Source organism: Pongo abelii, chromosome 13 (assembly GCF_028885655.2).
Source record: "Pongo abelii isolate AG06213 chromosome 13, NHGRI_mPonAbe1-v2.0_pri, whole genome shotgun sequence".
In the NCBI taxonomy this organism is placed as follows: Eukaryota; Metazoa; Chordata; class Mammalia; order Primates; family Hominidae; genus Pongo; species Pongo abelii.
In genome coordinates this window covers 73,552,986-73,575,948 of record NC_071998.2, presented here as the reverse complement: position 1 = coordinate 73,575,948, position 22,963 = coordinate 73,552,986, and the positions used below count along the sequence as shown (strand labels likewise).

General features: G+C 38.5%; 1 long non-coding RNA gene across 3 annotated transcripts in view; it reads left to right on the top strand.

Annotated features, from left to right (window-relative positions):
* Positions 1–22,963, top strand: part of LOC129047895 (uncharacterized) — a 153,361-nt gene that overhangs the window by 91,823 nt on the left and 38,575 nt on the right. For all 3 annotated transcript variants that reach the window (XR_008509762.2, XR_010136532.1, XR_008509761.2), the window contains one exon: positions 9,944–10,021. This is a non-coding gene — a long non-coding RNA (uncharacterized LOC129047895). The remainder of the gene's footprint in view (positions 1–9,943; positions 10,022–22,963) is intronic.

The following is a 22,963-nucleotide window of genomic DNA, read 5'->3' as shown; positions in this document are numbered from 1 at the left end:
ACTGACTATGTCTCTGCCTGGGCCTCACTCGGCCATGCTACCTGCTACAGGAGGTGGCCCACCCACTCAGCCTGCCTGGGCTGTGCCTGACTTGTGCACTGGCTTAGCCCGTGGCTGGGCCGGGTGTGCCCCAGCCCACTTGTGTTATAGCTCATACCCACGTTTGGTGGTTCCTGAGTTCTTGTCCTGTGTCCAAGAAGAATGAGGATATGCTGACAATTGAAGGGTGAAGAGGACAGAGAAGAATTTTATTGAGTGATGGAGCAGTTCTCAGTGGAGAGGGGACACAGGGGTGACCTCCCCCACCCGAAATTGGGTGGTTTATTTCCCAGTGTGTCTGGGTCCAGGGTTTTTATGAGCTCAGAATTGGGGACTGCATGCCTATTGGTTTGTGAGTATGCAAAAAAAAAAAAAACGCTACAACAAAGGTACCACTCAAAGGTGGGCACAACAGTGTAGAAATCCAATTAGGAAAGGGTAGATATATATGAAATAGGTGAAGGGTGGGGACCAATCAGAGGAAAGCCACCAAATAGGAAGAGAGTTCTAAATCCAGTCTGAGGATTTACCCAGGACTGTCTTCAGCTTGAAGATCAGGTTTCACCAGGGATCTGCCCCACCTGCCTAGGCGTTTGACTGCCTCCTGCCGTTGTCACTATGTGGTTCAAGGAACAAAGTAACATGGAATAAAAACTATAATATTGAAGCCATCATTATTATTTTTAAAGAAGAGTTGCTAAGAATTGCTAAGATGCTTCATAATTCAAGCAGTATGTCCTCCCATAAGTTATAGAGTAGAAGTGGAAGTTGGATATCATTCAAATAGTTTTTGCAAAAAAAAAAGAAAGAAAAGAAAAATAAAAAAGAAAAGACCCTTTGTAGTAGCAGGTGTTTCCTGGCTCTATTTCTTGAGTTTTAGATCAAAGAATAGGAACAAATATCATCTCATCTAAGAAATATCATGGGAAATATTGTCCATCACTAGCAGGTTTGATTGTTGTTGAAATGCATGAAGAATTAGGAAAATCATCCCTAATTTGTTTTGGCATCAATGGCTACTGCAGGTTCTGGGGTATGCATCTTGGTAGACTCGCCAGGTTTCCCATATCCTTGTGGTTAATATCCTGTTTCAGAGCTCCTAGCAGACAAAGGATTGTCTGTCTCACCCGAGGACCCAGGACTAGGGTTGTAACTAACCCCATCTGTGGCGCTTTGGAAATAAAGCTCTCTTTCTTGCTCCCAGTCTCTTGTTCTGTTTTTGTTCCCGCCTTTTCTTTTTCCACTCTTACTGGCAGCACCTACATGACACTTTCATTTGCATTACTAGAATTGTTCTACTTGGGATCTCAGTTTCTCAATCTCATTCTCTCTCTTTGAGCCCTTTTCTTTTTTTCTCTCTCTTCAACTTTCCTTTCCCAGCTTATCCTAACAGAAGGATAGCTAAAGTTTCAACTATGGGCTCCTGGGGACCCTAAATAAAATTCAAGAGATCTGCAAACATGGATAGGAAAAAACACATTTATTTTTACTTCTGTCCTACAGAAAAAAGCATCTACTTCTACTATGACTATAGGCAACCAATCATCTTATATTAGAAAACTTGTGACTTGGTCACCAATAGAAATCATAGTTATTTTAATTTGACATTATAGTTGTTGTGGCATCTCAAAATGTAGTTTATACTTACAAGTACTTCAAAACTATGGTAGTCACTGGATTAGTGGCTAGCTCATATTATTTACTGCATTAAAGACGCACATACATTGCTATATCACAGATTATTTTTTCGACTTTTGGTAATGGTAGATGAAGATAATTGGTTTTCTTTACAATTTATGTATTATATTTTATTCACTTACAAATATTATTCTGATATAGGTCCATAGGCATTACCAATCTGCTAAAGCAGTCCAGAGCATAAAAAGATCTAAAACTTTTCTGCAAAACAAGCAGGGCTGGGAATCCATTGTCTGTTTCTATGTCTTTCTGGCCCATAATAGCCCTAGTAACTCAAAAAAAGTAATATGATATGTTAAAAGAAAATTATGTTTTTGATAGTAAAATTGTGTTCTTAATAAAATTATATTTGATTAAAATATATTGCACATGATGCTTTGGTGCTGATAGTCAAAAGAGAATGTCTGACAATGTTGGTTATTTGAATTCTAGAAGGTCAAAAGCTGCCATCCAGGGCAGTAGGTAGCTACTGAGAGCCCTCCCAGGGAAAGTGCAAAGCTGTAGATAATGCACCAACTTTAATCTTACTGCCTGAAGCAGTAATAGGAATGAAAATCAAGAGCTATATCTGAGGCATGGGAAGCTATACTCACAATTGTCTGTCCTCTTAATAATCACCTTCAAGGGAAAACCTGTAAGATAGATTTCTGAGTCTGCTTGGGCTACTATAATAAAATACTATAGACTAGGTAGCTTGAAAAGCAAAAATTTATTTCTAATAATTCTGGAGGCTGGGAAGTCCAAGATCAAAGTGAAGGCTGATATGGTTCCAGATGAGGGCTCTCTTTTGGGCTTGCAAACAGCCACCTTCTTGCTGCATTCTCACATGATAAAGATAGAGAGAGCTCTGGTATCTCTTCTTACAAGGGCACTAATCCTATCATAAAGACTTCACCTCTTCATGACCTAATGACCTCCTAAAAACTCTACCTCCTAGTACCATCACATTGGGGTTAGGGTTCAACATAAGAATTTTGGGGTACAGAAACTTTTACTCCATAGCAATAAGTTACATATTATTCTCCTTTTATATGTAAGGAAACAAAGGATATGAATGCTAAGTAATGTGCCTAGGCCACATAGCTCTTCAGTGGGAGGCCCAGGATAAATCCATTTCCACAGGCATCCAGATTCCAGCTTCCTCCCTGCTAAACCAGCATTTCTGAGCTATGCCTTCACAGCACTGGTTCATGGATCTCAACACATGCTATGTGAAAAATTAAATCAGAGGTCACAGAACCTTGAGAAACTTTGGGTTGAGCAAAACTAAATGTTTTCTTTTACCACAGGACTTCTCAGAGACTTTAATATGTCAATGGACACAGTGACTCTCTAGTGGAAGATGTACCATCTGCAACTTTTCCAAACCTTATCTGTGTGTGCAGCTACTGCTCCTGGACCATCTGTTCATACAGCCTGGGGTCCTACTGTTAGTCTTTCTTATAAGGGGCTGAAAAATCAAAAAGGACTTCATTAACCATGTTTGCTTACCTATTCCCCACACTGTTGCAAAAGGGGAGTGGTGGATTTCAGAATGATATATGACAAAATAAGAATTTTAAGGAAGAAAATTGGGAAGAATGGTAAAATAAATTCAGAAAAAATTAGCGAATTGTGAGATCCCTGTGCAGTCATTAGATGTGGGAAGCCAGTGATATCAGTTTCTTACTGGTGCTATAACTAACTGCCATATTCCGAATGGCTTAAACCAACACAAATTTATTATATTAAGGTTCTGGAGCTCTAAGTCCAAAATCCATGTCAGTGGGCTAAAATCAAGGTGCTGACAGGGCTGTGATCTTTCTGGAAGCACTAGAGGAGAATCTGTCTTCATGCCTTGTCCAGCTTCTAGACAGTCCTGCCTCTGTGGGTGAGATGTTTCTTGTCCACTGTTTCTGTAACCTGGCTGGTGATGTGCGGAGGAGAGCCCAGCTGAAGTAGTGCACAATCTGGTATACCAGTATACCAGGAAACTGGCTCTCCCCACCACTGCCCTGCCCCTCCATCAAAAAAGCAAAACAAAAATCCAACAAAACAAAACACCTTATTTGTAGAATTTGTCAATTTTCTGAAGTGTAAATACTTCTATCCTTGCTGATTTCACACTCCTAGTGTGACATCATTGAGCAGGCAGCAAGGAAGAGAAGCAATTGGCGATGCTATCACACGACTGTTTGTAATCTTTTCATAACACCTCGGCTTGGCTTTTGGTTCCAGATATTTGTACACCCATGTTCATAGCAGCATTATTCACAATAGCCAAAAGATAGAAGCAACTTAAGGGTCCATCAACAGATGAATGGAGAAATGAAATGTGGTCTATACCTACAATGGAATATTATTCAGCCTTAAAAAGTAAGGAAATTTGAACACATGCTACAACATGAATGAACCTTGAAGACATTATGCAAATGAAATAAGCCAGTCACAAAAGGACAAATACTGTATGATCCCACTGACATGAGGTACCTAGAGTAGTCAAATTCACAAGACAAAAAGTGGGAAGGTGTTTGCCAAGGCTAAGGGAGAGTTAGTGTTTCATGGGTACAGAGTTTCAGTTTGGAATTATGAAAAGTTCTGGAGATGGATGGTGGTGATAGCTGCACAACAGTGTGATTGCACTTAATGCCACCGAACTGTACACTTAAAAATAGTAAAAATGATAAATTCTATGTTACATACATGTTACTGCAATAAACAAAAAAGGACTCTGTTCTTGTTGTTACGTTAACAGTGTGGAAGCCTGATCAGTTAAAGAGGACCAGGATCCAGCCTGTAGTCTGAGGAAGTCAGATTTATTGACTTGAAATAGCAGAGGGTGGGGTGAGAGTGCTCCAGAAGACTCAAAGAGCACGGCTCAGTGGGAAGGAGGAGGGAAGCATCTGTTGGAGGGTTTGGGCTCCTTGTGAATGATTCTGAGGATGGGCTGAGGAAGTAGGATCAGTTCTGTATCTTTTGCTGTTTCTGAAGTGAGATTAGGAGAAGTGAGGATTAACCAGGGAAGGGTGCTATTTGAGGCATGGGCAATTCAACTCCTGGGTATGTATCCCCAGTGTTAGATGGGAACAGCAAGGCAGGTCTCCCCAGCGTTAGAAGGGAACAGCAAAGTGGGTCTGGGGCATCACTGGTAAGAAAGCAGTAGTCACCTACAGAGGGAGTCTTTGGGACAGCTTATAGGTAGGCATGACCTTGGGAGGGAGAATGCTGTTCTTGCCTTTTTTTTTTTTGATGGAGTTTCTCTCTGTCGCCCAGGCCAGAGTGCAGAGGCGCAATCTGGGCCCACTGCAACCTCTGCCTCCCGGGTTCAAGTGGTTCTCCTGCCTCAGCCTCCCAAGTAGCTGCAATTACAGGCACATGCCACCACACCCAGCTAATTTTTTGTATTTTTAGTAGAGATGAGGTTTCACCATGTTGGCCAGGCCGATCTCGAACTCCTGACCTCAGGTGATCCACCTGCCTCGGCCTCCCAAAGTGTTGGGATTACAGGCGTGAGCCACTGCACCCAGCCCCTTTGTTGAGTTTTGACAAGTGCATATACCTCACCCCATTCAGATAGAGAATATTGCCACTACCTAGATAGCTGCCATGCAGCTCTTCGCACTCAGTCCCCCAGAAGAAATCACTGCTGTGTTTGTGCACTATAAATTGGTTTTGCCTTGTTGGTGAATAACATTATTTAGGCTATAAAATTAATACATATTTATTAAAGAGCACTTTAAAATAACGTTTAAGAAACATAATGGAGATGATAAAATATATAAAACATTCTGTAGTCATTATTTTTACTTGTTTTCTCAATTAATTAAAAGCTCTTTATAAATATAATTTTTAATGGCTACATAATGGCTGGCTGTCTGGACAAGCTCCTATAGCACCATAATGGCTCTTGAGGTACCTCCTGCTCTCTAACGCAATCTGAGGCCCTCACGAGGAGTGGGGGAGCCAGTGCACAGGTGTGGAGGGAGACTGGCTGGCCTACGGAGAAATATACTAGCTTTAATTGCTCCAGTCATTTTCTCCCTCCTCCTTTGGCTGAGCTGCTTACACCTCAGCTGTTGGCTTCTATGGTGATTTCTGTCACTGCCTCACCCATTATGTTATTAGTCACTAAATCGCCTTTTGATTATGTCCTGATCAAAGAGATCCTGAAAGAGTTTTAATGAGTGCTCGCTTGGTTTTAACCACACAGGAGCTGAACGTGAAAAGCTGCAGGGGTCCTGGGCTCATCGGGCACAAGGTCCTGTTCCATGCTGGGGCCCTTTGCAGCTGACTCTCAGTAGTGGACGTGAGCTGGTCCATGGCCACGGATGTGGGTGTGCTGGCTCTTGTACAAGGAGCCACAAGGCACCTCACCAAAATTTGCCTTTCCCTTCCCCCAATTCATTAATTGATAATATGTTTTTAAAAATAATAACACTTCTTATTATGTACATGGCACTTCCTAAATACTGTATCTGCATTAATTATTTTAACCCCCAGAACAACTCTACAATGTAAGTGTGTATTCTTATTATTTTCCTCATTTTGCGATGAGAAAACTTGGGCACAGTAATGTCAAGTGACCTGCTTAACTTCATGCCTATGGTAAGTGGGATAACTTGTGGGAACCTAGATAATGGGATTTCAGAGTCTTATTGCTCTCTGCATTAGTTCTGTTTCCTGCAGAAACAAAATAGTGAGGTCTTTTCTTTTTGACTTGACGTTTGGCTCTAATAGAGTCATTGTTTTTGTAGCGTCAGCTCTCTTAGTCTCAGTTCACAACCAAGAGTGCCAGGTTTCTAAATGGAGCATGAGCCAGAGCAGGGATCAGAGTGTTTTATCACTAAAGGGCCAGGGGAATAATTTAGGCTGCAGGGGCCACACAGTCTGTCATAACTACTCAACTCTGCCTTTGTAGCAGCCATAGACAATATGTAAATAAAGAAACATAATTATGTTTTAGTAAATTTTTGAATCAGATGGAAGGCTGCATATCTCAAGGGCCATGGTTTGCTAACCCCTGGTCTAGAGAAGTGCTTCCTAAAATGTAATGAGCAGCAATGTTTTTGAGAATCAGATGAAAGCAATGGATTCCCTCCCCATAATGGGCCAACTAAACATACACCTAAAATCTTTTATATTGATATCTGTGTCATAGATATCAATACATAGAAATATGTCTAGATATATATTATATATATGCATACCATCTATATATGTCAACTGATATACTTATGTGTATATTATAATGTGAAATATTTACATATGTTGATATATTGCCTTGAACATTTATTTTCTTCAGTAAAAACAGAATATAAATCAATCTTTACAAATAATTTATCTTGTAGTTTTCATACAAGATTTAATTGCACTCCTTGACAAACTGAAATAACTACAAATTATATAATTAAAATAGAAAGCAAAAATTAAATCTGCTCCAAAGCAACTGTAATATGAAGGCAGATTTTGAATGCAAACATCATCTTTAACTACTTAATGGTTGTGACCATTTTGTTCTAATGGTAACAAAACCTGAGAGCTGAGCCCTGGCCTATAGAGGTGCATAAATGGAATCAGAAATCTAGTAGGTCTGCGTATCAGATGGTGGTTGATACGTATCAAGGAATTCCGGGTTTCTCAAAGGCTCTTACATTGAATTGATGCTGTATCACCTTCCTTTGTTCTTAAAGGAATGAGGTCATCCTGGCAGGGTTTTTATCACGGTTACTGTCCATGGCATCAACAAAATGATTACCAATCTACATTTTTATTTGAAGGGTCATCTGAATTGAAAGACTTCTGATTATCTTCAGACTTCTACTTGAATAAACACTTCCTCTAGTAAGGAAAAGTTAGCATCATCTTTGTGTCAGTCAGGAAAAGCTGGATTATGTTGTGATAATGAACAACCTCCAATTCTTAGTAGCTTGAAAGAACAAAGGTTTATTTCTTGCTCATGTCTGTCTCGGATGGGTTAGAGGCTTCATTCCACAGTATTGTTATGCTTACTCCCAGGTCCATGGCTGGCAAATTCTAGGGCTAGGCAAATTCCATGACTGACACCTGTCTTGGAAGAAGGGAAATAGAATGTGGCGAGGCAGGCACTAGATCACAAAGCAACTGACTACATTTCTTGGCCAAAGCAATGAGCTCCATGGGATGAGGAGTTACAATCCCACCACATTTTTGGAAAGAGAAAAACCAAATGTTTGTGGAACAGCACTCTCAATATCACAATTGACCTTCTCTAGTCACTTTTTCCTAGAGTAGGATTGTGGCCAAAGTAGTTTTAGTTTTCTATCTTCCTCTCTGACTGCCCAACCCCTAGGTCTGATGAAGTTGATGACAGATAATTCCTCTAGCAGTTGGCAAGGCTTCTTTCAGATTTGTTAACAGAATCTAAAATGTCAATATATGTCAAATGCAGAAAACAATGAGTCACTGTGGATTTTCCCTTCAAAGCAGCAAAATCAGATGTGTTGTGAAATATTACAAGCACACTTTCTTCTTTCAAAAGAACTTTGTCCACAGGGTCCATAAGAACTGTGTAGGAAATACATTTAATATCATTTTGAATATGTCAATGGTTTTAATCACGTTTTTAAAAGGTGAAGTTTGTCTTTGAAGGTGTCTACATCTACAAAACAGATGAAAACCAGGAAATAGCTACTATCAGATTTCATAAGACCCATTCACTATCATAAGAACAGCACGGGAAAGACTTGTCCCCATGATTCAATCATCTCCCACTGGGTCCCTCCCATAGCACTTGGGAATTATGGGAGCTACAAAGTGAGCTTTGGGCGGGGACACAGAGCCAAACCATATCATGGCTACACTGAGAGATATCAATAATTTTGTCCTGTTGTCTGTGTAAGGAGAGTGGTGCAGCTGCCAACTCCTCCATGGCTTGCTTCAAAATTGTCAGTGGTGTACTTGATGTGGATGGGAAGTCTTCAGACCAGAGCTGTTGCTTCAGTTTTCTTCCCCTGCACCAAGTCATCATGTAGGATAACCATTGGTAAAGCACATTACTTTATCAAGGGTCCTCTGATAAAGCTTTTCAATGTGAAAACTTTCCTTATAGGATGTTTTAAAGCAAGGACTTTGTATTGAAACAAATCCAATTTTTAGTAAAGTTTCAGCATTTTAAAATTGAGCTTTCTTGGTCCAGGTGTGGTGTCTCATGCCTGTAATCCCAGCATTTTGGGAGGCTGAGGCAGGTGGATTACTTAAGGTCAGGAGTTTGAGACCAGCCTGGCCAACATGCTGAAACCCTGTCTCTACCAAAAATACAAAAAAAAAAAAAAAAATAGCCCAGCATGGTGGCATGTGCCTGTAATCCCAGCTACTCAGGAGGCTGAGGCACAAGAATCACTTGAACCTGGGAGGTGGAGATTGCAGTGGGCTGAGATCACACCACTGCACTCCAGATTGGGTAACAGAGCAAGACTCCACCTTTAAAAAAAAAAAAAAAAAAAAGAAAAGAAAAAGAAAAAATTGAGTGTCTTCTTTTTACAAAGATTTTTTACTGCTGATATAATTTTGTAAGATGTAGGATGCTATTTCAGCTTTTCTGATTTTGTGCATCCAATGGGATCCAATGTGTCATAGCAAAAGCACTGTGGCTTTTATGTCCTATTTGGTGATAAATCTAAAATCAAATGTTATGTAAAACTCATATTTCATTTGTCAAGTTTTAGCTGGAGCTTGGCTTAGTGATAAGCAAAGGTAATCTCTATAATGATCATAATGCCATTGTATGCTTTTCTTATTTTATCTCCCGTAAGAAACTATATGGCTTAATAACTTGGTGGTGATGATGGAAACTATACTTTAAATAACCACACCCAGGAATATTCCATATCCCTCATGCAGCCATATCCCTGTATATCTCATATGGACACAACCATATGGATATAACTAAAACCTTGATAAAATAATTTGAAATGAAAATATGTTTTCTGTGCAGGCAAAAAAATCAAAGCAACAGGAAAAAATACGAGAAATAAAAATATGTATTTATGCCTGACTTATTGACCCCCTCATCCGAAAGTTGATCCATAAACCAAAATTAAACTGGATTATTTACCAAAACAAAATCCCTCTTTAATTATTTTTGAGGCTATTTGAATAACTAATGAACTGCAAGTTTTGGGTATAAAGTCCTTCTTTTTAAAGGAAAACATTACTGCGATATAACTTTTTTTTTTTTGAAAACTTTCAGCCTTCAAGGACTCTCCATTAATGGATGCCAGACTATAGACAAAGCCATTCAAGCTTTAGTTAAAAAGCATGGAACCAGGTAATAATGTTAAACTTCTCATTTACATGTTACTTTACATTTGTGCATCACCTATCAGCCTATAGAATGGATTCTTATTGGAGTAGGCATCATCCACATTTGTCAGTTGAGTAAACTGAGGCCCAGAGACATTAAGTGATCTACTAACAAGCAGAAAATTACAGAAGTTAGACCTTCCAGTTTCAAGAATAGCCAAACTTGAAGCAAACATGTTGAAAACATTTCTGCCACCTCCTGCAGTTCTGCGGCACATTTATCACAGAGAAAAGCAAATCACAAATAACTGCAGACTTTCCCCAACATGATTTGATTTCCACTGTATTAGGCTGAAAAAGTTAATACCATACATTTACTGCACCATTATGGAAAGATCATTAAACGACTGTATCTTCAGGAGTTATCATTCTCCCACGTTTTGGGGAAAAATGTATTCACCCACTAAGGTAGGATGATCACTAGCAGATGGCACCTTCACGAAGGCACTCTACACTTACAGGATTCACAAAAGACTGTTGAGATTTGACTTATTAACCTGAAGGCTTATCAGGCTGGGGTTTGAGAAATCTTCAGATAAGGTGGCATTAGAGACCCATGTCTGGTGCCAGAGCAGCAGCTATTGTTCCCACGCTCAGCAGGAAATATCTAGAAAGAACCTTAATGGAAAGCAATGTGGGCTTCTTTTGTATTTCTGAGGTGGTATGATCCTGAGATTAAAAGATTTTCATTCATCTAATTTGAATCAGCTTCTAATTTGTGGATAATCCAAAAGGAGTCATTTTGGCCATGGTGGAGACCAACGTATAGGCTCTATGCATAAACAACCCCTGGACAAACAGAACTTTGTCCCTGTTGTACCTCAATAACTAACTCCCTGTAGAGAGAGGCTGCCATCTTCTCTTCCACTTTTTGTTTGTTTTAAAATACTTTTCCCCAAGGCTATCAGTCTGGGAAAATCTAATTGAATAATATACTACTTGTGATGATACGTTAAAAACAAAGCAAATGATGGCCTCAACATGAATTGAAAGTTGATTTATTCTCAAGAATTAGTTTGAATTGTCCTTACTTCAATCAACTCTCTTCCTTATAATTTTTATGTCATAAGGCATAGAAGTAAGTTGATACTGTGCTTCTGAGGAGTAGCTTGGGATACCCTAGATACTTGCTTAAGACTGTGGTTAGTTTGACGCCTTAGACTTTCTACTTTATAAGAAGAAAAATATTCTACTAGATGAACCAAAGTAATTGGTCAACTTGTTACAAGGAAGAAGTGTTGAATAGATTATAATTTGCTTACAGAATGCCTATTCTTTACCTATTATGACATATTAATCATTTTTTCCCCAAATCCTTATCTTTGAAGCCATCTTTGAGTTACAGAAAAAAAAAAGGTGGGAATCACGTAAACCTGTTCATTATTTGAATTTGGGAAATTTGTGTATTTTCTGAGCCTCAGTTACTTTATTTATAAAGTGTGGGCCATGATGATCAGGGAGAGCTGTTGTGAAAATTCAAAGAGAGAATGTATATAAAACCTCTAGTGACTAGTACTGAGCATGTGCTCAATAAATGCTACTTTGTTTTCTTCCAGCCTACTTTGATTCTACCCTTCTCTGAATGCCTGTAGCACATACTGTTCATTCCCAGTATTTCTATAAAGATAACCCTGTCTCCTAAACCAAGGTATAAAGCAAGAATACCTTGTATGTCTGCAGGATTTGGTACAATGCAAGAAATAATTTGAGGAAACACCATGAATCCTCCCAAAGTCAATAGCCTGTGAATTGCATAATAGCTTATTCGGTAGAAAAAAAATCACCAAGGAGTGTGGCCCATGTCATAAAAGTGATGCAGCTGGCCAGTAAAGACCTCATCAAATTGAATTCTGACTGGCAAAGTATACAAGTAAATGAAGAAAGCCAAAATTTCTTAAATAAATTGGCAGCCAAGTTGTGGTTTCTCCAAATTATCTTGAATCTTTTGAATCCTGGTTCTTGAAGAATTTTGACATAAGTCAACATTAAATGGAATGATAAAACTGGAAATGAAGCCTTGGCAGGGAGTTCCAAGAGTCCCTGTAGCCATGGTTTCAAATCTCAACTACACTCACTGTGGAATATTAATGCCAATGCTTTGGTTCAAAAAAGGCATGGTATAATTTTTCTATTTCTTTGTTAAAACTGTTATTATTTAGATAGATATGGTTTTAATTATTTTTAATGCATAGGTTTTAAAAAATAGTTGTAGCTTTTTTTAGCATTTTAGCAAATATTTTCCTCATTATTGAAAACTCAGCATAATTTTAATGTTAGCAGTATTTATTAGCTAGTTCTTAAATTTTGAACATTTAGTTATTTCCAATATTTTAAAGTAAATGCTGTCTCAATGATACTTTTTGTTTGTTTGTTTGTTCGTGTTTGTTTGTTTTTGCACAGAGATTTCCATCTCCCTTTTTATGACTATGTGTTTAGGCTAGATTTTCCAAAGCAGATTTCTAGTTCTAACAGGGAGTGGTTGGTGGGGAGTGGGGGGCAACTTAAAATCTTGATTCACATATTCAAGTATTCTCAAAGACTGAATTAATTTGTATTTCATCAAGAATGGAAGAGAAGAGAATGCCCGTTTATCGCACCCTTGCCAGTGGCTGCTCTTTTGTTGTGGGGTGGGAAATTGACCAGTGGGGGCAAAGTGAACTTCAATGATTTGAATGGGAAAAAATGTGTTGTTGCATGATTGCTTTGATAGTCTTATCTTTGATTACTTGGTTTTATATTTATCCATATGTTAGCTTTTGTATTTCTTCAATTGTAAATTTTGTGTTCAAGTTCCCTTGAAGATATATTGGTTTTTATAACAAATTTTATTCATTAAATTTAGGATATCATTCTTTACTATCTAGACATCAGGTTTATCGGGGGAACCAGCCCCCAATATTTCAGCATACGTTCTTTTCTATTTTCCCTAATATCAGGGGAAATTCAGCCAGATATCGGGTGAAATTCACCCCCGATATTTCACGTAGGTTCTTTTCTATTTTCCTAAGTGTTGGCCAGTCTGAGAAATAAAGGGACAGAGTACAAAGAGAGAAATTTTAAAGCTGGGTGTCTGGGGGAGACATCACATGTCGGCAGGCTCCATGATGCCCCCGAAGCCACAAAGCCAGCAAGTTTTTATTAGTGATTTTCAAAGGGGAGGGAGTGTACGAATAGGGTGTGGGTCACAGAGATCACATGCTTCACAAGGTAATAAAATATCACAAGGTAAATGGAGGCAGGGTGAGATCACAGGACCACAGGACTGGGGCGAAATTAAAATTGCTAATGAAGTTTCGGGCACGCATTGTCATTGATAACATCTTATCAGGAGACAGGGTTTGAGAGCAGACAACCGGTCTGACCAAAATTTATTAGGCAGGAATTTCTTTGTCCCAATAAGCCTGGGAGTGCTACGGGAGACCGGGGCTTATTTCACCCCACCGCTGCGACCGTAAAAGACAGCCACCCGCAAAGCGGCCATTTCAGAGGTCTACTCTCAGGGACACATTCTTTCTCAGGGATGTTCCTTGCTGAGAAAAAGAATTCAGCGATATTTCTCCCATTTGCTTTTGAAAGAAGAGAAATATGGCTCTGTTCTGCCCGGCTCACCGGCAGTCAGAGTTTAAGGTTATCTCTATTGTTCCCTGAACATTGCTGTTATCCTGTTCTTTTTTCAAGGTGCCCAGATTTCATATTGTTCAAACACACATGCTCTACAAACAATTTGTGCAGTTAACGCAGTCATCACAGGGTCCTGAGGTGACATACATCCTCCTCTGCTTACGAAGATGACAGGATTAAGAGATTAGAGTAAAGACAGGCGTAGGAAATCACAAGAGTATTGATTGGGGAAGTGATAAGTGTCCATGAAATCTTCACAATTTATGTTCAGAGACTGCAGTAAAGACAGGCATAAGAAATTATAAAAGTATTAATTTGGGGAACTAATGAACATCCATGAAATCTTCACAATTTATGTTCTTCTGCCATGGCTTCAGCTGGTCCCTCCATTCAGGGTCCCTGACTTCCTGCAACACCCTAAGTGTTGGCTGGTCTGAGAAATAAAGAGAAAGAGTACAAAGAGAGAAATTTTACAGCTGGGTCTCCAGGGGTGACATCACATATTGGTAGGACTGTGATGACGACCCTGAGCCACAAAACCAGCAAGTTTTTATTAGGGATTTTAAAAGGGGAGGGGGTGTACGAACAGGGAGTAGGTAACAAGGATCACATGCTTCAAAGGGCAATAAAGATCACAAGGTGAAGGCAAAGTTAGAATTACTGATGAGGGTCTATGTCCCGCTGTGCACGTATTGTCTTGATAAACATCTTAACAGGAAACAGGGTTTGAGAGCAGAGAACCAGTCTGACTAGAATTTACCAGGTTTGAATTTCCCAATCCTAGTAAGCCTGAGGGTACTGCAGGAGACCAGGGCATATTTCAGTCATTATTTCAATCACATAAGACAGACACTCCCAGAGCTGCCGTCTATAGACCTCCCCACAGGAATGCATTCCTTCCCCAGGGTTATCCCTTGCTAGGAAAAGAATTCAGCAATACCTCTCCTACTCACACATCCATTTATAAGCTTTCTGCAGGAAGAAAAGTATGGCTCTATTCTGCCAGACCCTGCAGGCAGTCAGACCTTATGGTTATCTTCCCTTGTACCCTGAAAATCACTGTTATTCTGTTCTTTTTTAAGGTGCACTGATTTCATATTGTCCAAACACACATGTTTTACCATCAATTTGTGCAATAGTGGTCCTGAGGTGATGTACATTCTCACCTTATGAAGATAATGTGATTAAGAAATTAAAGACAGGCATAAGAAATTATAAGAGTATTATTAGGGAAGTGATAAATGTCCATGAAATCTTCACAATTTATGTTCAGAAATTGCAGTAAAGACAGGTGTAAGAAGTTATAAAAGTATTAACTTTGGGAACTGATAAATGTCCATGAAATAATCACAATTTATGTTCTTCTGCCTTGGCTCCAGTGGCCCCTCCGTTCGGGATCCCTGACTTACTGCAACACAGGTTATTATATCAATATTTTATTTTATTTTATTTCTTATATGTGTGTTGAAAATTGACTTTTAAATCAATAGGTATTTTAAATATAGTGTTTTTTAAACTATAAAAACAATGTTTTTTTAATTAGAATCTACAGAATTACAGAACAAAGGTTTTAAATTGCCCATAATTCTACCACCTAGTGATAAACACAGTTTACATCTTTGTTTCTCCATTGTCTTTTCTCTATGTGTGGAAATTAAAAAAACAAAAAACAAAAAAAACCCAAAATTATCATCCCAAGTATAGAGTTTTGTATCTTTTTTTCATTAACTGCATTGACAGCATATTCACAATTGATCATTTCTGATTTATTCTCAAGTAAACATCCTTTTAAAACATATTTTTTTTTTTTGAGACTGAGTTTCACTCTTGTTGCCCAGGCTGGAGTGCAATGGCACAATCTTGGCTCACCGCAACCTCCACCTCCTGGGTTCAAGTGATTCCCCTGCCTCAGGCTCCTGAGTAGCTGAGATTACGGGCATGCGCCACCATGCCCAGCTAATTTTTTTGTATTTTTAGTAGAGACAGGGTTTCTCCATGTTGGTCAGGCTGGTCTCGAACTCCCAACCTCAGGTAATCCGCCCACCTCGGCCTCCCAAAGTACTGGGATTACAGGCATGAGCCACTGCTCCCAGCCCTTAAAACATACTTTTTAATGGTTACATGAAATGAATGTGCCAATTCACTAATGAATATTGGTATGGTTTCTAAATGTTTACTTTTATATGTAATAGGATGAAAAATCTTAAAATAGAGTCTTAGAGGTATAATTACTGGATTAACAGACATGAACGTATATATTGTAAAATAGCTTTCTAGAAAGTAGTAAAACATTCACTCCACCAGAATGTGAAAGTGTCAATATCACCTCATTTGCTAGCATTATTACATTATTATATATAATTTTAAATAAGAATCTGCTTATTTGATAGATTTAATTATATATCATATTTGCTTTGCTGCTGCTCTTTAATAGCAAAGTTGAACATTTATTAATACATTTATTTATAAGTTCGTTGGTTATTTGCCTCTACTCTTCGAATACATGTTCATATTCTTTTCATATTTAAATATCTCAGTTTTATTTAAGAGCTCTTATTATAGAGAATATTAGCCTCTTACAGCTATTGCAAGTATTTTTTAGTTTTGTCATTTATAGTTAAGAAATTTATGTTCAGAATTACAAAATTTGTTATTTATTAATCTCCTTTATGCTTTCTTCCATTGTTTTTAGTTTAAAAGGCTTTGATACCCTGAAATTATTTACATATTCACCCATTTTGTTCTGTTTTTCAATGTTATTTTCTCAACTAACTCTTAAGATATTATTCTTGGAAACCAGAAATGCAAAAAGAAAACATGACAATTGTATGTATTCTTTTTTCCTAACTTTATTGAGGTATAACTGACAAATAAAAATTGTATATATTTAAGGTGAACAATGTGATGGTTTTGATATATGTTTGTATTGTGAAATAATTACCACAATCAAACTCATAAACATGGTCATTGCCTCATGTAGTTACTTGTTTTTTCGTGATGAGAATACTGAAAATCTACTTTCTTAGAAAATTCCAGGTGCACAGTATATTATTATTAAACTATAGTACCATGCTATATTTTAGGCCTCCAAACCTTACTCACCTAAAACTGGAAGGTTATACCTTTTGAAGAACATCTCTCCATTTTTTCTGCTCTCTCAAACCCTGGTAACCACGCTTCTACTCTCTTGTATTTATTTTTGGAAGAATTGATGTCTTGTTAGCATCTGAATCCTGCACATTGTCTTCAGGTTTATTTCTGTTTCATTAAGTATTTCATTGCATGCAATTTGCTGTTTAATCTATCAATTGAGTTTTACATGTTATTACACTGTTTTCTTAGAAGTTTTCTTTTTACCCCCTAAATCTGCCTAACCAAGTTTGATTGTTTCTTGTTATTTGCTCATACTTTCAATACTGTTATTTCTTTAGTGACATTATGCATTCTTATCTTATATTCTGCATCTAAAAGTTCCAGCATATGCAGGCTTCGCACATCTGAATCTGCTGCTGGTTGTTTCTCGCAGTTCTTGCTTATGGTGTCATGCGGTTGGTGATTTTTTTTCATGTAAATTCATGTTTGATTTTTTTTTTTGGGAATGCCTGGAGAACTGGGTGAATATACATTTCTCTAGTGGGGATTTGTTTTTTTCTTTCCTGATTCCTGGAACACAACTAACCCAGAATTACTGTGAAAGAAATTCTTGGGGCTTTTCAGAACAAACAGGTGGTATAAATTTAGGCCACCAACAGCATGACAGCCAGCTACTGATTGTGAGTAATCAGGTCAGGGAAGACAGACAATTTCTACTCTGCCTCCCTTTTTGGGGTGAACATGGTTTATTCTTTCACTGAAGAATCTGTTTAAGGCCTTGGCTCTATCTCTTCTGACTCTCCTCTTTGTGTATACTCTGGGCCTCATAGCTTGTCTTCTGTGGTACCCTTCAAATACAAAGTTTGAAACAAGTCCCCACCTTTTCATTCTAAGTTAAGGTGCTAGACCACCCAAATAGGCCATGCCAAGAGATTAGAATATTAGATTTGCCAGCATTTGGCAAACATCTATTCTCAGCCCATATGACAGGATGTGGAGGTTGAAGAATTGGGAGAAGGGGTTTTTTAAAAAATAAATTATTGGTATACTCTGAAGGGGGAGGGAAGTGCCTGCTTGACCTCAAGCCAATTGGGAAGGGGTGATAAGAACCACTAGGAAAGTTTGTTCCATGTCCCCTGTGGTTTAGGAACCACAGGAACTAAGGTCTGCCTGATATTCTTTTGAGTCTCTTTGGTTCCAAAATATGGTCGCTTTGCTGGTCATCATCTTTTCATTTGAAAGGGCCGCTTTGCATATGCTGAAGCACGCTAATTGCTCTGAGGCTTTAATAATGCTAACTACTAGAAATGAATACAACAGGAGGAGTTTTGGTCATTTAATTTGTTTTAAAAATATGATTGTTTAAGTAATAAAATGCTTTTTTGATAAACTTATAAGAGTTGACTATTAGCATGGATCTGTACATTCTTAGCACACAAATTGATACAAAAATTGGAAAATGTGAACTGAAATGATATGTTTCTTCCACTTTAGAAGTTGATTCATTGGAATTAGGGAGATTCAGCCTCTTATGAATCCATAAAACCTTTTAACTGTTAGGAAAAATAATTCAGTCTTATTGAGGGGGGAATTTATAACGTTGCGTCTGGGAGGAAATGTACATGGCTTTTATAAAATGGGCTAAAGCTTGCACAGTGGTAGAAATGACAATTTTTGATTAACAAATTGTCAGCATGGGGCACATTCCTTCAATTTTCAGCAATTTAAATCCCAGCATTAATCAGCTCTTGTAGATGCCACCCACTGTTCATACAGCAGCTGTGAAGGCAGTAATGAAGAACTGTAAAATTAGCATTAGATCAGTGATCATGCTGACTGGAGTATTCTCGTTTTGTGTGAAGATGGGTTTTTCTTATTATTCAGGAATTGGTCAAAACATGCCATGTCCTCATTAAATGACTTCTGCGAGTGCTTTCTTTCAGGACAATAAATGGTGCTAATAAGTTGGCAGGCGTCCCACCAAGTAGACCTTTGATATATGTTTTGTGAGCACATTAATATGAAATCAGAGTTACAGAAACACAGGGAGTATTCTCTACAAATAATTGTCTTTTTCTGGAGTGGAACATAAATCACACTATCACGTTGCCCCCAGGAAGCCTAAACCATTTACAAAATAATGACTTTCATTTTTATAAACTGGCTTAATTCGTCCATTTCTTTATTACTCATTACGTTCCTACAATGTGCAAGGCACCACAGGGGCTAAATAGATGCATAGGCATAGCCCTGCTGTAAAAGTGCTTACAATATCCACATACGCTGCATTGTTTGGTACACATGTTTTTACTTCTTCTATATTGAGACTGAGGAATTGAATAGATGTGCCAATATTCTTCCAGCATGCAGCACTGCTAATGAACTCCTTTGTCTGTAAGCTATTGCCTTATGGTTTTTTCAATATTGATGCTAGAGACTGCCAGTTCCTCACTTCTGGTACTCTTGGTTTATCTTGGTACCAGACTACATACATTTTCACAAAGGCTTCTCAGAGTTGGGTTGTGTATAGATTGTTCCCTTGAGAGAGAACAAAATAAGTTGATAGATACAGGATGAGATATTATGATCAGGATAACTGTTATTGGCTGTCACCATGAGTAGTTCTGTGGAGCAAGCAAGGGTGTGAAATAGAAGTTCAATCAGATGTAGTTCAAAGAAAAGAGAGCCCCCCTGTGGATGGTTCTCAGTAGAGTGGTTTAGTAATCAGTGACAAAAACTGTGAACAGAAGGTCCTAAGATGAATTTCGATGACCGTGCTTCAGAGAGTGCATGAACTTCCTAAAAATTATATCACGTTTTGTATTTAAGAAGCTGTGTTTTTTTGGGGGGATAATCTCTTAGCCTTCATTGGATTCTCTCAGAGATCCATGAACCCCCACCAAAAAATTCTGAACTGCTTAGGTCAGGAGTAGGTGAACTTTTTCTGAAAAGAGCCAGATAGTAAATATTAGAGGCTTTGAAGAAGATACAGTTTCTGTCCACAAATGAGTGTGGCTGTATTCCAACTTTATTTACAAAAACAGGGTTGTCCAGGGGGCCATAGTTCTTTGACTTCTGGCTTAAGTGCGCAAGTAAGTACATCCAGGTTTTCCCTTTTATATAGATTGTATCTGACATGAGGCATATTTATTTAATTTTGTTGTTTCTTTCTTATTGAGGTATAATTTACAAGGGGTAAAATGAACACATCTGCTTGTACTTGACAATTTTTTACACATACATACACCGATGTAAACACTACCCAGATCAAGGTATAGAACATTTCCATCACCCCAGAGAGCTCCCTCGTGTTCCTCTCCAGTTGTAATCTGCCCCCCACCCCAGAAGTAACCACTTTTCTCTTTTATATCACCATGACTTAATTTTGCCTTTCCTTGAGCTTGATTTAAATAGGATTATAGACCAGTGTGTACTTTTTATGTCTGGCTTCTTTCACTCAACATGTTTCTGAGATTCATCTGTATTTTTCAACAGACAGATTTTTAAAACAGGTTTCCTGGGTCACTCATATTGTTGTTTCCAAAGACACTGCTTGTTTAAACAAGAGTTTATTGGTCCTTTTGGTGTTTGGAGTACTAGACTAGGGGCCACAAGAGGAGGCAGGAATATTTATTTCTCCACCCTCCCACTACTTGGAGTTAAACCATAAACACACATTTAAACATGTGTGTTTAAATACAAAGAGGAGAATGGTTTAAGAAATGAACAACAGTAACAGTGTCCAGGACTGCCTAAAGTATATAAAACAAAATGTTAAATATATCTATTGATTTAGCTTCTATCAATAATTAGTAATCTTCACAAGAGTTGTTTTAGGAGAGCGACACGTCAAAAACTGGCTTGGCATGAATTGATGAAAATGGGAAATAAGAAAATGGAAATAGAAAACAGAAATTTTGTCCAGAGGGCAAAAAAGAGAGAGGAGGTGATGGCTGCATAGAAATGTGAAGTCGAAGGAGCCTTTTGATTTCTAACTGATGAGACTTGAACATGCTCTAATTCCAGTGGGAAAGATTCATAGATTCATTTGAGATGGAACAATTGGATAAGACAAGAAAAATAGATGATAGTAGTGTATGTTTCTGGAAAATGCTAGGGTAGATGGCATCCAAGGATTAGGAGCTGGCTCTGGAAAGGAAGAGAAGTGTTCAACCAATGTAAGAGAAGTGGAGAAAGATGAGAAATTGCACAGAAGAATGTTGTGGTAGGTATGGAGGGCTTTAACATTCTCCATGAAGTAGGAGTTCATTGGCTCTGAGGAAAGAGGAAGCTGGCACTCTATGGACATGTCTAGGGAGAGATGCCATAGATTTGGAGTAGACATTCTAGAGAGGGTAGTATGTTGACCAGATGAGTGTAGTAGGTTGCTGCTCATTTGTTTAAAATGTCAGTATGTTGTGCGACTTGCTGCAGTGCAAGGCCAGAGAACATGGATAATGTTCATGTGGATTTTGATTATGCCAGACACGTGTGACAGGACCTTGGGATACTGGCCAGATTATCACTGAAATGGTGAATCTGGAATTTAAACAGGAAGAGAATGAAAATGAAGAAATTAGAAGGCTGATGGTAGAAGTGACAGTAAAGCAGATAGTTATTTGGAGGCCCTGAAAAGGAGAAGGATGGTCACAATGGGAATATTTAATAAAATAGTTTATAAGTAGGAAGGAAAAGGAGACAGGGTCTAAATGAGAGATGTCCCGGTTAGTAATTTCAGGGTATGACAAAGTCTAAAGCCATCCTAGTGGAGCAGGTGGCTGATGGGACACAAAGATGAAGATCAGGTCATGAGTGATAAGGACATCAAGAGCCCATGGTCAAGCTGTTAGATGGGTCATCCACTTGGTTATTGAAGTCACCCAGGATGGTGGGAGGACTTGAGGTGGAGAGGAAGGGTATGAGCATGTGCTGAAGTCTCCCAGGAATGATGGTGACTGGGGGAAAAGGGAAGTGATGAGTCATTGGAAGGATGGCAGATGGCAGCTGTCACACATGACATAGGGGTAGATGATCATTGCTGGCAAGGGGTGATGGGAAGCACAGAGGACAAAAACTCCACATCCTGATTTTCAGCTACTTTGACAGTGAAGGAACAAACAGTGTTCACTTGTGAGGGATATGGGCAAGTATTTGCATCAGGGATCTCTCCTAAAACAAGGTGGAGGGATTAAGCAAAGAAACAGATACATTCATAGAAAATTAGTGTATGGAGCAGCATTTCCAGAGAGCTAGCTCAAGGATTTAGATGGGTTGGGGAGGAATAGTCTGGATCCAGGGCCCGGAAGTACCAGGTAAGAGAGATGAAGGTGGAGGAACGATGACTGGCCAGAGACTTATACTTTGGGTATTCCTGATGAAAACACATGGTTGTTTGCAGTTAATCTCTTTGAGGAGAGTGGTCACTGGGCCTCATGTTCAGATGACTTCTTTGGGCTTAGATAATGATGATCTCAGCAGCTGCTATTTCTGTAGCCACTTGGCCTTGGGTGGTGTTCTTCCAGGCTGCAGTCCTGCAGCTGGCACATGGGATGGTGTAAAAGTCCTATTATTATTGAGCCTTATAACCAAAATTCCTGGCTATGATTATTTTCAGCTTTTATGTCTTAGCATCATGCCCACTTGGCATTAGTTGGCTTGGATTTGTAATAATGCAAGCACATATTTTCATAGCATTTACAGGCTTTAGAACAGTTTGCAATGTATTCTCAAGCACATGATCCCATGTTATACCATGCATTTTCCTTTTATAAATGCAACAATTTTGTCTTAGTGTATTTGCTATTATGGGAAAATTCAGGTCAAGAAAAGAAAATTTTATTTTCAGTTAATCACTTCTGTTAGATTAATTGGCTTGTCAAGTGAAAACACAAACACATTCAGAGGAATTTAGATTTGATAAATAAACTTGGGGAGTGACAGGCAAGGTACATTGTGTCGATTCTCAGTGACCCCGAATTAGTGTATTTGAAACTAATCTTATCAAGTAGGACTTCCTGTCATTTTCTAGACTTGATAATGGCTGCTGTCTATCTTTTTTATTTATTCATTCATTTTTTTTTCACTTTTAACATAGTGCTGCTCAGTATAGGATTCCATACTATCTCATTTGACTTTATGACTCTTTGAGGTAGGAAGAGGTAGAAGATATTTCAAACATTTCACTACTAATGTA